The sequence below is a fragment of the Neomonachus schauinslandi genome, chromosome X, assembly GCF_002201575.2.
Source record: "Neomonachus schauinslandi chromosome X, ASM220157v2, whole genome shotgun sequence".
NCBI classification, from domain to species: domain Eukaryota; kingdom Metazoa; phylum Chordata; class Mammalia; order Carnivora; family Phocidae; genus Neomonachus; species Neomonachus schauinslandi.
In genome coordinates this window covers 120,821,043-120,838,011 of record NC_058419.1, presented here as the reverse complement: position 1 = coordinate 120,838,011, position 16,969 = coordinate 120,821,043, and positions in this window count along the sequence as shown.

Genomic DNA, 16,969 nt, shown 5'->3' with positions numbered 1-16,969 from the left:
TGTCCCTTAGAAAGACATTTCTTTTTTCTTCTTCTTTTTTTTTAAGATTTTATTTATTTATTTGACAGAGAGAGACACAGCGAGAGAGGGAACACAAGCAGGGGGAGTGGGAGAGGGAGAAGCAGGCTTCCCGCAGAGCAGGGAGCCCCATGCGGGGCTGGATCCCAGGACTCTGGGATCATGACCTGAGCCAAAGGCAAACGCTTAACGGCTCAGCCACCCAGGCGCCCCAAGACAATTCTTTTTTTTTTTTTTTTTCAATAGCCAGTGTTTTGATTGAGAAATGTTGGCAAAGAACTAACTTGATTTTGTATTCTTATCACAGTTTTGAATGGTGCTATATATCCTGTATGTGGTTTCTGGTTTCTCAAATTGAAAAATTTAAAAGCAATTGAGAGGACTGCATTAAAAACAGGCAGACACATTTATGCCACAGTCATATGTCCTCTGTGTCACAGGTGATAAAGTGGAGAGACTAGAATGTACATACTGTCCTCCATCTCTAAAATCAGCAGCCTATAAGGACACACAAGTCAGAGCTCGAGCTCAGGGAGCGCATATGACCAAGGACATCGGCTGTGGTGTGAAGTGCATGCGCAATGACCAACCGCATTTCCACCACACGTCCCAAATCGAGGTGTGGCAGGGGTGCTAGGGTAAGCAGAATAATGCCTCCTCCCAAAGATGCCCAGAACCTAGTCCCTGAAACCTGCCACAATGTTACCTTCAACAGCAACAGGGACTTTGCGAATGTGATGAAGAAGTTCAGGATTCTGAGCCGGGAAGATGATCTGGATTGTCTGGCTGGGCGTGATGCCATCACAAAGGTCATTATGAGAGGGAGGCATCAGTGGCAGAATGAGAGAAGGGGTGGGAGGATGAGGGCAGAGGTCACAGGGAAGAAGAGAAAATTGAAGATACCACCCTGCTGACTTTGAAGATGAGAGAAGAGGACCAAGTGCGAAGGGCTGCGGGTGCCTGTAGGGGTTGGGAAAGGCAGGGAAGCAGATCTGTTCCTTAGAGCCTCCTGTGGGAACACAGGCATCGAGTTTAGCCCCGTAAGACTATTTTCAGACTTCTGATCTCCATAAATTTGTGTTATTTTAAGCCAAAATATGTGGTAACAGGAAACTAATACATCTGATTTTCCCAAACTCGTTCTTTCTTTAATACCATGGTCCTCTCCCTTCCTTTCTTCTCCTCCTTGGATCTTTTTCCCTTACATAAAGCTCTATGGTCTGACCTATCAAACATAGCTCTTGAAATATTACATGTACAAATAAGGAATTTAGCAGTTCTTACTCAGCACTATAGTCTGGCTCACAGGGCGACTTGCTTGTTGCTAAATCCTAATTGGGTCAACACCATTTGATATTGGGAACCAGACATGACCTTGATGCTTCTCCTTTCACTTCTTCTACAAAAGAACCTTCACCCACGTTGTCATCCCTGGCTAGGAAGAAGAATGGCTTGAGAGAGCTATGGGAAAGACTGCATTAAAAAAAAAAAAAAAAGCCCCACAAAGGGGAAAAAAAGAGTAATTTAATACTATAGCTCCTATTACAAAACTACCCACCTGCAATGCCCTATTGCTGCGTCAGGGGAAAAATAAAGTCTTTGTCCTTAGATAGCTTATCGTCTGGGTCAGCACTTTCAGAAACTGAGTTGAGCATCAGAATCATAGGCAGGGCTTGTTAAAATAGCCTGCCAGGCCCCAGCCCCGGAGTTTTGGACGTAGTAGGAGAATTTGCGTTTCCAAGAGATGTTGCTGCTTGTGTAACAGGAGAGATGACGCGCAAGGTGAACAATGAACGACAGAAGGTAGTGAATGCAAGCACTGTCCGAGAGGTACAGCAAGGCAGGGACAACAGTGGACATCTCCGCTAAAGGGGGAAGGGAAGAAGTTCGGGGCATTTGTAGCCCTGCAGCTGGCCCTCGCACACTCTGAGAAAGGACACAATTCCAGGTCTCAGGAAGGACAGGCACGGAAGCAGAGCAAGGCCCTGAGATGGCCAGCAGAGCCCATCTGATGGCTGTAGGGTATGTGAAGGAAATGAGTGAACCTGGGAAGCTAGACGGGTCCAGCCTAGTTGACTGGAGTACCAGCTGAGTTCTGTGCAATTCAGTGCACCCATTCCCTACAGCAGACTCTGTACCAGCTGGCAAGAGGCCAACGAACAAGGACCGGTCGTGTTGTGACTTTGGAACCCAAGCTGAAGACAAGAGGACTGTGTTGGAGGAATGTGTGCAGGGGAAAACAGGATGAAGACATTTTGAGCAGCGATCAGAACGGGGATCAGAGCCTGAGCGGGGGTCCCACGCACAGGGATGAGAGACTGGCATAAAGCAGAGGCCAGAGAAAACATCCAAAGATTTATGTCAGATGGTTCAGTGTAGGTCAGAAAGACAGAGTCAGAGGAGGTTGGAGGGAGGGAAGGAGCAGAGTTGAAGGCTGGGGGCAGTGAGTCAGCTCCCCAGCTCAATGGACACAGCCAGACGGAGCTGTAGGTAGGGTTGCAGCTCGCACTTTATCTTTTCCAACCGACCCTGGCTCCACATATTTCATTTCCAAAAGGCCTGGCTCGGCTGCAACCAGGATGCATCCTGACAATGCACTGAAGTTAAGTAACACCTTGATCATAATGTTTTACTGGGAGCAATGAAAAAATATGCTATATTTCCTTCTGAAGCCAGTATTCCTGTAAGCTTCAGAGGTAGAAATGAATAAACAGCTCTCAGCAGTTTTCCTTTCTTTGAGAAGGAGAGGCAGAAGTCATTTTGAAGGAAGACTGAACTTTCAGTTTGGGAACATGAATATTTCAATGGGTCATTTGGATATGGAAAAAGAAAGCCTAAATCCTATTTTCAAAGGGAATCCGAAGAAAGGGGAGGTAGGTACTTCTGCACTGTATCATAGGAAACTTCTGCCACCGTGAGCAGGGATGTGGCCCCAGGGAGATGATTGTGGGATTGATGGTGGGGAAGCAAGGTTTCCTGCTGTCTCTGGGGAAGACTGGAAACGGACCCTGACTTCCCAGTGGTGGCAGGAAATGGCCCTGGAAATGGCAGCACGCCAGGAAGTGCAGAGGGAGAAAGATCAGGCAGATGGACCCGAGAAGCCTGGATGCGTGAAACACAGTAACTGCCCTGCTTTACTGCACCGTAATTCCCGTAGGCCGGCCTCAGCCCCCGGTACAAGTTCATCCAGGCCATGAAGATGCTACAGAGCTGTAAGCTTGGGGGTAGGGACTGGTGAGGCGTAGAGGCGGCCATAGATGCACACGTACATGTAGACGCAGATGTCCACAGCAGATGTACAGGAGAAGGTGCAGATGTAATTAAGGGCAGGCATGTGCACGCAGATACAGACAAGGTAACAGATGTTGGCATCACTTCAGATATCCGTATAGGATAGATGTACATATAGCTGAAGTTACAGCGATAGCCACCGACACAGAGTTTTTTTTTTAAGATTTTATTTATTTATTTATTTATCAGAGAGAGAGAGCACAAGCAGGGGGAGTGGCAGAGGGAGAAGCAGACTGCCTGCTGAGCAGGGAGCCCGATGCGGGGCTCGATCCCAGGACCCCGGGATCCTGAGCTGAGCTGAAGGCAGACGCCTACCTTACCAACTCAGCCACCCAGGCGTCCTCACAGACACAGGTTTTTAAAAAGATAGTTTTAGGGGCGCCTGGCTGGCTTGGTCAGTTAAGCATCTGAGTCTTGATTTGGGCTCAGGTCACGACCTCAGCATCATGAGATCAAGCCCGTGTCAGGCTCCGCACTCAGCATGGAGTCTCAGTGAGATTCTCTCTCTCCCTCTCCCTCGGCCCCTACCCTCACTTGTGCTTTCTCTCTCTCTCTCTCAAAATAAATAAATAATATATTTTAAAAAATAGAAATAAAACAAGATGATAGTTTCAGAAACAGATGTAGGTATAAAAGTAGATGAAGATGCAGGTACACAGACAGAGATACGGACATAAATGAAGACATGGAGCATCTGAGCTGGTTCTCCTGGGTTCTCTCCACTTACCAACGAGAAACATATGGAAGCTGAACGTCGCGTATTTTTATGAGTTCAGTGCTGTCAATGAACACACCCACCTCTGGGGACTTTGTAAAGCATTCTCATATTCTTGCCCTGTCCCACATAAAGTAAGTGCTGAAGAAAGACAAGATGAGCATGCCGGTTTGCTTAGCACCTGTATGCGTCATTGACAAACACGGTCTTGTTTTCATAGATACAAAATAAATATTTACTTTAAAGTGCAACATATACTCCAAATTAGAGTTTGTGGTCCTGGCTTTACCAGCTCTAATTAGTCATGATTTCCATTAGGTGTGAAACGTGTCTCCTGTATGAACTTTGCAAGAATACTTAAAAGTCATCCAAAAGCATATTAAGAATCAGGTAGCTATAGCAACCAGCTATCATAATACAATACCTTTGTTTATACGGCACCCGGGCAAAGAGTTTTATAATTACCTTGGCTTATTAAATGATTTCACAATGATCTGGCATGTTCATTCTGTGTTCACTTCAAAAGCAAATTTTGAATTTTCTGAGTATATATATTATAGATGATTAAGGGGAACATCACTTTATAAAATATAATCTATGGCGACATGTTTATTTTACACCTTCTATTGTCAGAGTAAATACAGTTGGAAATATTCAAGCTAGTGTCAATTTTAAATTCTAGAAAATACAGATCAATCAAATTTCTAGTATATACTGTAAAATTCCTTCTCAATGCTTATTTTGCTTAAATATTGGCATGTGGACCCTTACCTATCATATATATTACTTTATTGTCCCAAGATCCCCAATTCCGGTAAAATTAAATGGGACACAGTTTATATTTCTAAAAAGTGGATATCCTATTAAAAATAGAAACTGAAGATGGAAATGAAATTCTGAACTAAAAGGAGAAATGAGAATCACCCAACAAAAATCTATTTTCTTGGGGCGCCTGGGTGGCTCAGTCAGTTGACCGTCTGCCTTCGGCTCAGGTCATGGTCCCAGGGTCCTGGGATCGAGCCCCACATCGGGCTCCTTGCTCAGCGGGGAGCCTGCTTCTCTCTCTCCCTCGGCTGCTCCCCCTGCTTGTGCTCTCTCTCTCTCTCTCTGCCAGGTAAATAAATAAAATCTTTTAAAAAACTTATTTTCTTTAATGCTCTGCATACAAGCATGTCTTCTCTTGAGAAGAGGGGTGTGGCATCAGATTTGGGTGCTGCAGGAAAGGAAATGGAGCTAGTGCTGGATCTGAGCCCAGGGTCCAGACGTTAGGCTATGCAATGTCACTATGGAGAGGAGACAGTACTGATGACCCAGAAAACAGAGCAGGGAAGGTTGCAGGCTTGAGGTAAAATGAAAACCTTGTACAAGAGATGAAATTCCATGCAAAATGTAGACAAGAGTTGGAATGTGGTCAATGTATCAGATGCAAAATGGGATGAGAACATGGATTTGGAACTGTGGATAAATTCTAGGTGCAGGTGACCAAGGGCTTCATCAGCCAACAAAGGAAGAGAAACAAAACAGACACTTGTTTTGTGAGGAAATACTCGCGAACTACCCAAGTGTCAGAAGACTCTTCCAGAAGATCACTGCTTTGGAAGATCAGAAAGGTCTTAAAGTTTAGATTAGAATTGGAGTAAAGAAAGTGCTAATAGTCTTTGTATTTTTTCATACTGAAACCTTCTTAGAAACATAAAAAGATCTCTTAACTTCTTAAAGAGATGGGAGTAAATCTTTTTTGAGGATTTTTCTTTAAGGAAGTAATCGAAAGGGCGCCTGGGTGGCTCAGTCGTTAAGCGTCTGCCTTCGGCTCAGGTCATGATCCCAGGGTCCTGGGATCGAGTCCCACATCGGGCTCCCTGCTCGGCGGGAAGCCTGCTTCTCCCTCTCCCACTCCCCCTGCTTGTGTTCCTACTCTCGCTGTCTCTCTCTGTGTCAAATAAATAAATAAAATCTTTAAAAAAAAAAAAAAGGAAGTAATCGAAAAATATAGAAAATCGTAGGCTCAGAGATTCTTCTCAGAATATTATTTATAATAGTGAAAAATTAGGAGCAACCTAAACATACAAAATAAAGGTAAAGCTAAAAAAATAAATAAATAAATAAAGGTAAAGCTAATATGGTTCATCCATTTGACAGGCAAGTGTACAGAAAATAAATTGGAGTTTTAATAATAATGATGATGGCGGAGCGCCTGGGTGGCTCAGTTGGTTAAGCGACTGCCTTCGGCTCAGGTCATGATCCTGGAGTCCCTGGATCGAGTCCCGCATCGGGCTCCCTGCTCGGCAGGGAGTCTGCTTTGCCCTCTGACCCTATCCCCTCTCATGTGTTCTCTCTCATTCTCTCTCTCTCAAAATAAATAAATAAAATCTTTAAAAAATAATTATAATAATAATAATGATGATGATGGTAACAACAATTACCTAAGAAAATATCCATGGATGAGGGAAGCTACTTAAAATCCCTCAAACATTAAATGTCTACTAAGGTAATTCTTTAGACCTGGGTCCATCCTTTTGTTTTCAGTACCCAAGTATCTTTAAGACAAAAGACCAGGGGTGCCTGGGTGGCTCAGTCAGTGAAGCATCTGCCTTTGGTTCAGGTCATGATCCCAGTGTCCTGGGATCAAGCCCCGCACTGGGCTCCTTGCTCAGTGGGGAGTCTCCTTCTCCGTCTGCTGATCCCCCTGTTTGTGCTCTCTCTCTCTGACAAATAAAGAAATAAAACCTTTAAAAAAAAAAAAAAAAAGACAAGAGATTTTTCCTTGTCAGATTTTTTTCCTAAAATTTTCTAAGCTTTCTAAGGCTTTTAAAACCAATGACACCAGGATTTTTAACCTGGCTACATGAGCAACACCTGCAGTACTTTTTCTAACTATGGGCTTACTCTGAGTTTCAGTGCATTACCCTTAAATTCAATGGCAAATCTTCAGGTGAAAATCAGGGAGAAGCTTGCATATATTGATGCTTCTCAGAAAGAGGGTTCTGGAAGTGGTTTTATTTGCTCTTTCTCCCTCAAGCCTCCATTCTAAAGACCTTATTGTGTCCTGTTCTCCACCTCTTGAGAATGGCATCTACTTGCTAACTCTCAGTAGCTTTGTCAGAACCCATTTGGTCTCTAAGCCCAGAGGCCGCACCTACTGGGAGTCACAAATGTAGATTTCACTAACTTCATTCATTCGTTTTTTAAAATAAACACCTATTGTGCATCTAACTTTGCAAGGTGTCATGTTAACAGGACAGATACAAAGGACTTCTTCCAGGACACCTACCACACAGTCAGGAACACAGGCATGAAATACACAAACTGCTACACAGTTATAATTGAGATGAATGCTACTAAAGAAACAAACAGAGGGTTTGGAGAGGATTTCAGAGCCGGACCTGTTTAGATGGAGTTCCCATGGAAACCAATCCTGAGACAAGGGTTCAACCCCAAGTCGTATACTAGGAGGTGCTCATACTCCATTTGGGTTGTGGGAAAGTGGGATGGGGTAAGGATGGTAGCCAGTGAAGGGGGCACTATTAAGCCAGCTATCATGGAAAGCAACTGGAGCTCAATCCATCAGCCAACTGTAGAGAATGATGCAAAATGCCAGTTCTTGAATTATCTCACTTGAGTAGCAAAAGGAAGCCGGGGAATCATACGCCAACTTGATGCATGGTCTGTGAAAGATGCTTCCCAGGAGGTAATTCCCCAGTGCTTTGAGGCCCACGGCATAGGCAGATCAGCCTTCCAGAGTCCTGGAAGTGACCGCCACAGTGAATGGTTAAGGTCTCAAGGACAGGAGTTCTGCATGGGTAGCATCTGCTACTGGGCACAGTAATCTTATTGTCCAGGCACTGTATTCACAAAAGACGGCTTTGCTTGAATGCAAAGTCTTAACAGAAACAGAGTTAAGCACCTAAAACCAGGATTACTTCCTTAAGAGAATGGAGAGTTACCAGTGCAGGCAGGCTACACAGCAGAGCACCAGGCACGGATAATATGCTTCAGGACCTCCAAACCCAGATGGGGATGGGCCGTGGTGGTCCAGCCAGGGCACAGCTGTGGATGTTAGTACTGAGTGAAGGAAGACCCTCTGGGCTCCCGTCACATGAGGCTGAAGTCCTGCATGTTGCCTAGTCTGGATACACACTGCATAGCATCTGACCAGCTAACGGCACCTCATTAATCCTGGGATTAAATAACACACACCATGACCACAGGGCACAGTATGGGAATGCACACTCCTCATGTGTTACTCCTGGATTTCCCAGGCAAGCACAGCGTGGCCCACACACATCCCTGAACCCAGTGCATGGAAGCACACCAGACAGATGCTTCCAAGATGTGTTTGTTGTTCAGGACCAAAGGTCTTGCTTGACTCCAGCTACGGGCTCTATGTTGTCTCATCAAGGATGTGGGACTGTGGTGGATTTTCAAGTATATATATATTTTAAAGATTTTATTTATTTATTTGAGGGGGGGGGGGGACGGTCAGAGGGAGAGGCAGACTCCCCGCTGAGCAGGGAGCCCGATGAAGGACTCAATCCTGAGACTCCTGGATCATGACCTGAGCCAAAGGCAGTCACTTAACCAACTGAGCCACCCAGGCGCCCTCCAAGCATATTTTAAAATCTTCTCATTCAGACATTCCGAAAGTGCATTGATGAGAAGAGTAAAATGAAACTTCAAACAATATCAACTTTTAAGAAGATTACTGTCACCCTCTGAAACAAATAATGCAATATATGTTAAGGAAAAAAAAAGAAGAAGAAGATAGCAGGAGGGGAAGAATGAAGGGGGGGAAATCGGAGGGTTAGACGAACCATGAGAGATGATGGACTCTGAAAAACAAACTGAGGGTTCTAGAGGGGAGGGGGGTAGGAGGATGGGTTAGCCCGGTGATGGGTATTGAGGAGGGCACGTTCTGCATGGAGCACTGGGTGTTATGCACAAACAATGAATCATGGAACACTACATCTAAAACTAATGATGTAATGTATGGGGATTAACATAACAATAAAAAAAATAAAAGAAAAAAAAAAGATTACTGTCACAACAGAGGGAATGGTTACTTGGGAAATGTGTGAAGCTTTGATTCGCTGCCCTATGTCACAAACTTGCTTTCCTTACACATGGAAAGTAGGTCTGTGATTTTCAACAAGTACTTTACTGTGCCTAAGTGTCACTTTCTTCATCTGTGAAGTTGCACTTCATAAGATGATAAAAGATTAAATAAGTTAATTGCTTAGTAAGAGTACTTGACAAAGAGAAAATAGCGAAGAATGTTAGCAGCTGTTGTCATTGTTAATTTCTGAGAGATGACAGTGTAATTTTATGGCCCAGATTTGAAGGCATTTATTAGTAAAAGGTAAAGTTATTACTAACTATGCCAGGACTGTAGGCATAAACCTGCAGCCAGGAAAGGTGGGATGGATGGTGTCCGTGTGTACAATCAATATATTGTAGGTATCGGTAGTTGCCATCAACATCTCAGCTGAAACGAGCTGTGACTGATCAGTTCTACCAATGGCATCTGTGGGGACAGAGGTGGCGAGAAAAGGCCTTTAGAGAATTTCCTCCCACAAGCACACTAAACCCGTTCTCCAGTACAGAGACTTGACGGAAGATGCAATGCCTAAGCAAAGCAGACCGTTTGAAATTAACGTTTAAACATGTTAAATGCCTTGCCTTCAGATAGATACACACTGGGAGGTCATAGTTGGGCACGCCGTCAACGCCGCAGCATTGCTTTACGGCACGAGTCTGAACAACTGGCAAGGTGACTGAGAAGGTGGCCTGCCGCAGAGAAAGCCCAGTAGCTGCGGGTGAAGCCATGCTTTGCGTGACGAACCACTTTTACTTTCCAGGATTCCCTTTAAATGCTGTAAGACAAAGAACCAGAGCTTCAAAAGAAATGTCTAACTCCTGACCCTCCTTATACATACCCCTGATACTGAAGAAGCATTTCAACATCTTTGAATGGGTTCTTGACCATCGACTCTGATGTCACCCCTCCTTTGGTGTGCAACATCTGTCCCCTCTGTGAGTTCTGACCCAATCTCAGGCCAACCCTCTTGTTACATGTATTAGCAAATAACTGCAGAACATGAGACATTCAGTGGCTGCATAAGCCAGTTACCATGAGGGCAAAGATGATGGCCTCTACTCTGTTTTGAAATGCCATCCACTTCTCAGATACTCCCTTGGACTGTGTCTTCCCACACAGGTCAATTTCTTGTCGCCCTGTCTTACAAGCGGAATTGTGGGAACACGGCATAAACGCATTTGCCACTTTCCTAAGTGTTTGCAAACTGCTCACACGTATTGGCCTAACCGACACAATAGTGTCAGATCCAGAAATCCTGCCAATCTGGTGGATGTGAAAATGTATCTTACTTTAATGTCAATTTGCATTTTCCCAAATACTACTGATCTCGAGCAGCTTTTCAAGTTTTTATTGCTATTCCTCATAATTGTTACCCCTAATGTACATACTTTGGGGAACTTTCCATTCAAAGCCTTTAATCATGTTTCCTTTGATCTCTTTGTCTTTTTTCCCATTGACTTGTTGGGTTTTTATATCCTAAATAATAATCCTGAGGTCTGATAAAGATACATGATAGAGATAGACAGATGAAAAACAGATACATATATAGCTATATTGATAATAGATATCTTCATCTATTCTGCTGTACAATTTTAAATTTATGGTGACTTATGTCATGAAAAAAATTTTAGATTTTAATAAAAGCATAATTATCAATCTTTTGTTTACAAATTTATTTCTTGGGTATGGCTTTGAAATTTTACTTCCTACCCTGAAATCACAATACCAATTCCACACAAATATATTCAAAGCTTTATTTTTCATCTTTAGGCTTAATCTGTCTCCATCTATGTTATGACATAGAGATCCTAAGTTTTCTTTTAATTTGTCTTCTATGGAAAGTCAATTGTCTGAACATTGTTTACTAAATTTGAGTACATGAAAAGGCATATATGTGTGGGTCAGCTTATGGACTCTTTATTTCATAATTTCATTGCATCACTTTGCAAAGATCTTGATTTTGAATTATGAAAGAATCCCTCAGTATGTTCTTATTTTTCAGAATTTTCAGGATCATTCTGGTTATTCTGGGAAGAATGCTATTATTCATAAATTAATACATGTTTGCTAAATACCAACCAAACCAAACAAAACTTACTGGGATTTCTATCGAATGCCCTTTCCAGAGAATCAGTATCATTATTATAAAGTCGATCCCTCAAACACGTTATGTCATTTTATTTAGCGGATCTTTCTATGTTGTTTAACATTATTTTGTAATATTTCTCTATACGGAATTTTTTGTAATATTTCTCTATATAGAATTTATACCTCTTTTGTGAAGTGTATTCCTAAGTAACGTATAGACTTTATTTTTATACTGAATGAAATCACTTTCCTCTGACATTTAGTGATTTGGTTAGTGATGGTGTAGTAGAACTCCAGTGTTTTTTTGTACGTTGAAGGGAATGAATATGAATACAAGTGCATAAATAAAGAACCGTCCAGTGGCCTTGAATCAGCCACAGGCCTGTTCAGTTGTGGGTTTTGCTCAAGACCCTTTCTAGAGCACTAAATTTAAAAAGCGCTGAGTATACCAACAGACACGTACAATGACACATTACACAACATATCCCAGAGTTGAAAATAAGTATGTAAGTGCCGAATTCGAGGTACAAAATGGCTGACTTCAATTAGGAAAACCCACCCCAAACATGTAAGTCATATAGAAGTTGAACTGAGGGGCACCTGGATGGCTCAGTCGGTTGAGTGTCTAACTTCAGCTCAGGTCATGATCCCAGGGTCCTGGGATGGAGCCCCGCGTCAGGCTCCCTGGTGGCGGTGGGGGGGAGGGGGAGTCTGCTTTGTCCCTCTGCTCCTTCCCCGGTTTATTCTACTCTCTCTCTCTGTCTCGAATAAATGAAATCTTAAAATCTTTAAAAAAAAAAAAAAAAAAGAAGTTGAACTGAAACAGGCAGTGAAGCAAATACATGGTAACCCTGCATGTAGATCATCTAAAATGTCATTTCGATTCAACTGATACCCTTTCGGTGTGTATATATATTAAAAAAAAAAAACATTTGGTATTTTAAAGTTGACATAGCAGATCCTAACGGGTAAAAACAGTGTTTGTACCCTTGAAAGGATTAATGGTGTTCAGATAGCCCAGGTCCTGAAGACCTACAGAATCATCTAGAAAAACCCTGTTTGGACCGCATCTCTCAGCAGTAGCCCCTGCAGAAGGGAAAAAGATTAATTTCCCACTGGTAACCAGTAATCTGTGCACAATTAGAGCTAGAATTGTTCCTGGCCTCCATCATTAATACTCACAAAATGAAAACAAACACAATTTAGGAGTGAAAAAAACTTCCATTGTCTTCATGGAGTACTTACTTTACTGCAGCCAGACTTGACATTAACATCTTCATAGCTCTGATAGAATCACTTAGGAGCCTAGCTTCATGTAAATAGAAAAAATGTTAATGAGGACAAAATGTGGGTGATTAATAAATGTGATTGAAATGAAATGACCTTCCCTTATTCACTGGGTAATTAAAGTAATCAAGGGAGACCCAGCTGTGATGAGAAATGTCACGGAATAGACCAAAATACAATTAGCTATCATCATTGTGAAAAATACAGCATTTAATACGTTTTGTAGAGAAAACAGTGCTTTTAAAAATTGCTTTTAAAGTAAAACAGGTTTTTTTTGTTTTTTTGGTTTTTTTCTGACTGGAGAATGTTCCTACTTCAGGGCAATTGCATGAGTATAAAAACACAGGACTGAAAAATACAATCCCCGTGGAATAAGAAAGGAGTGTGCAAAGATTTATCTTATGCGCCCCTAGATATCCTTTGAATTCTAATTAGACATTCCCTATAGTGTACAATATCAATCAGAAAACAGTGGTCAAAGGCACCAGATCACCTCAAGCTCCTCTGATGTTACTCTTGGGGAAAGAGGGCATGAGGAATAATGCATTGTCCTTAAAATGCCTCTGTCTTTTCTTTTGGCAGCAAAACAAGCAACACTGCCCAAAAAGCTGGGAAGGAAATTAATCAACGCTCAAGGGTCAGCGATACAGTCTTCCTATATTGGCGTGACCGGGGACATCTGGGCATTGCTGCCTTAAATCCAGCAGATTAATAAACATAATGCAATGCGCTGTCATCACCAAATTTCATTAGCAAGTACTGATTTCTAGGCTCTCTCCTTTACACGGTGTGTCCCCTTGAGGGCAAACACTGAACTTTCACCGCCAGGGTCCACAGAACTTCTGTACCTGGGTGTTCAATAGATGCTTGGCAAATTCACTTCACAAACACAAGGAAATATATCACTGAAGTACAGAGCCGCACCCAAAATTGTTTTGACTTAACGAGTTGATCACTTTTATCCAATACATGTTAATGAACTTGACAACGTTGGCATCCCACATCAGTATTTCCCTCGTGGTGCTATGTGCTTCTTATTTTGAAATAATTGTAAATGTGGGAACGTCAGAGCCACCGATCCACACGGCACGTGTGTTAGACTCTTTCATTGCCGCCTAGTCCTGTTTATCGTGTTTAAACGTCGAAAGGAGAGTCGGGCGTTATCAGAACTAGAGGAGGGTTCTTCTCCTGATGTTCTCGACCACCTTCTGAAAACAAATGACCATTTTCTCTATTTTCATTCATTTCATTTCATGTTGGTTCATCTTTCTCTTCATTTTTCTTTATTTTTGGCACTTTTCCACTTTATCTGCCAGCCTACATCTCGTTTCTCCCTTCTACTCAGACGTTAGTTTTCTCTTTCCCCGTCTTCGGCAAGTCTGTGGATGCTTTTTCTGGTATTTTTAGCCTTCTCTTTATTGCCCTCCAACCCTCCTTCATTCTTCTGAGTCCTCTTCTCCTTTCTATATTTGATGTGTTGACTTGAATGTATCAGTCACTTAAACACTTGTGCGCCGCCCCACAGAGTGAACAGGAGGGGCCGACAGTGGAAGTGGGATTCCACGAGTGGGTGACCAACACAGAGGGAAGCCGTGCTTATTCCGATGAAAACAGACAGAGCAGCTGCATAAAAAGATAGGTAGTGAGGGCAAACTGGGCACAGGCTGGGCATGAAATAAATAGAAAAAATATCGCCCCTGCCAATCCTTGCAATGGTCCAATTTTATGCATTCAGTAGTCAAGCAATACAGTGTTAAGATATTCAAATTGAATTGGAGCCTCTAATTTTAAGTCTTAAGAATTCTCCTTCCATGGTGTCAATTTCCATATCATTCCTGGTCAGTGCTAAACACGATGTCAGTATTTTCCAAGTAAAGCCTTATGCAAATCAAAAGCTTCATCCCTGCAAAGGCCAGGCCTGTAAGCTGAAGGACAGGATTGAACCAGAGTGAGTTCAAAACCTCAGGATAAAATTCTGATGGTTAATTTTGTGTATCAACTTGACTGGGCACCCCACAAATCTGGTCAAGCATCATTGTGTGTGTTTCTGTGAAGCTGGTTTTGGATGAGATGAACATAAGGTACAGTGACTGATGCAGACTGCTCTCCATCATGTGGGTGGGCTTCATCCAATCAGTTGAAGGCTTGAGTAGAACAAAAAGCCTGACCCTCTCCTGAATAAGAGAAAACTCTTCCTGCCTGACAGCCTTTGAACTGGGACATCAATTTTTCCTCCCTTTGGACTCACACTGAAACATCAGCTCTCCCTGGGTCTCAGGATTTGGGACCTCACCTCTCCTGAGAACTAAACTTACCTCTCCAGCTTGCCGACACACCCTGCAGATCTTGAGACTTGCCACCCTCCATAATCGCGTGAGCCAATTCCTTATAATAAATCTCTTTCTGAATATATGCACATCCTATTGGTACTGTTTCTCTGGAGAATACTGATGAATACAAAATCTTACACCCCGTAAGAAACCTTAGAATCATTTATCACAGCATCCTATTCTTATATGTAAGGACAATAGGGTCCAGAAAGACTAAGGAATTTCATAGAAGTTAAACAACAAATTAATGTCATTGCTAACTTTGTTTTTTTCTCATGTCTTGTGGGGGTTCTACGGCATCCACAGCTTAGTTTATGATTTGGAGTGTACTGGAATCCAATTCTTTAGCCTTCAGATGTCAGAGAAGGTATGTGTAGAAGAGACAACGATTCTTCCAATATGAGAAAGTCTGGTCCATGAGGCTCCACCCCAGCAAAGATGATCTGGAAAGCTTCTGTGAGTATATTCTTTATTAACTCGATTTCATGAAAATGTCTACAGTACTCCTCCAACCACTGGGATAAAAACCTATGTCTGGTTTCCTTTGTCAGTTTAATGATGCTGGAACTGCAGCTCTGCAAGGGACTTGAGAATATCTGGATCAAACCACTGGAAGCACTTTGGGGTGTGATAAACAGAATAACACCCCGCCCAAAACATGTCCTCTTCCTAATCCCCAGAGTCTGTGAATATGTTACTGACATAGCAGAATGAACATTGAAGATGTGATTAAGAATCTTGAGATGGGAGATGATTCGAGATGATCCAGGTGGGCCCAGTATCATGCCCTGTTTGTTTGTCCTTCCCGGTATCATCACTTGTAAGGGTCCTTACAAGAAGAAGGCAGGTGTCCGAATGCAAGCAGAGGTGAGAGAGAGAGAAATCTGAAGATGTCATATTACTGGCTTTGCAGCGGTATTGGAGGAAGGGGTCACAAAACCACAGATGCAGGTGGGTTCCAAACTTGGAAAAGGCAAGCAAGCAAGCAAGCAAAAACCAGACTCTCCCCTAAAGCTTCCTGAAGGAATGCAGCCCCTCCACAGCCTGATTGCAGTGCAGTATAACCCATTCTGGGCTCTGACCTCCACAGCTCTAAGACAACACATTCTATCACCTTAAGCCGTGAAGTTTCTATTAGTTTGTTCCAGCAGCAACAGGGAGCTAATAGATGGAGGCTTGTAAAAATAGATGCCCGGGCCCAATCCTTATGATTCTAATTCACATCTTCTTCCACCAGTCAAATTTTATAGCCCACAAATTTTGTCAATTACTGGAAGTACAATGAAAGCTGAGTCCCAGTTACAAGGAGCTTCCAAGGAGGTTGTGGTCTGAAGGGGAAAACAGTTCTCTCAACATGAAACACATCTCTTTCTTGATCAAGAAGCTTGACAACCATCCACAAATAGTATATTGATAGACTCGTGGTGATCCATCAACCTTTGCCAAAACCACAAACTTCCATTCATTTAGCTTTACTTAAGTCAGCTTTCCTAAAGGGATATCTTGGTAGCAAATCCTTACGTTTTTCTTGCAGCCGTCCACATTTATTCCACAGATTTGCTTCCCGAGAACCCTGCTGTTATTTTGTCTTCATATACGGCCCAAATTTAAAAATTGTGGGGTTTTAGTGATGAGTGAGTGCATTTATGATGCCAGTGGGTGTGCCATATTCTGGGACCCTATCTTGCTGCTCAAAGCTCCCTAGGATACAGGTTTGGTGATTAAAGACTCAAGAACACAGTGATGATAGCTGAAGTGCAGCTCAGTCTCTGGGTACATTTGCATTTTTAGATCGATAGAGTGGTCCATGGTGTGACACGTTAGAATGCCTTTCTATCGGGCGCCTGGGTGGCTCAGTTGGTTAAGCGACTGCCTTCGGCTCAGGTCATGATCCTGGAGTCCCCGGATCGAGTCCTGTATCGGGCTCCCTGCTCAGCAGGGAGTCTGCTTCTCCCTCTGACCCTCCCCACTCTCATGCTCTCTGCATCTCATTCTCTCTCTCAAATAAATAAATAAAATCTTTAAAAGAAAAAAAAAAAGAATGCCTTTCTATCTGCTTGTCTTCTCCCCAAGAGCAAGAGAGTCAGGATTTTCTTATGTTTCTTCTAAAGCACTGTCCCTCCTCCCTATTATTCCGTGTCTGCG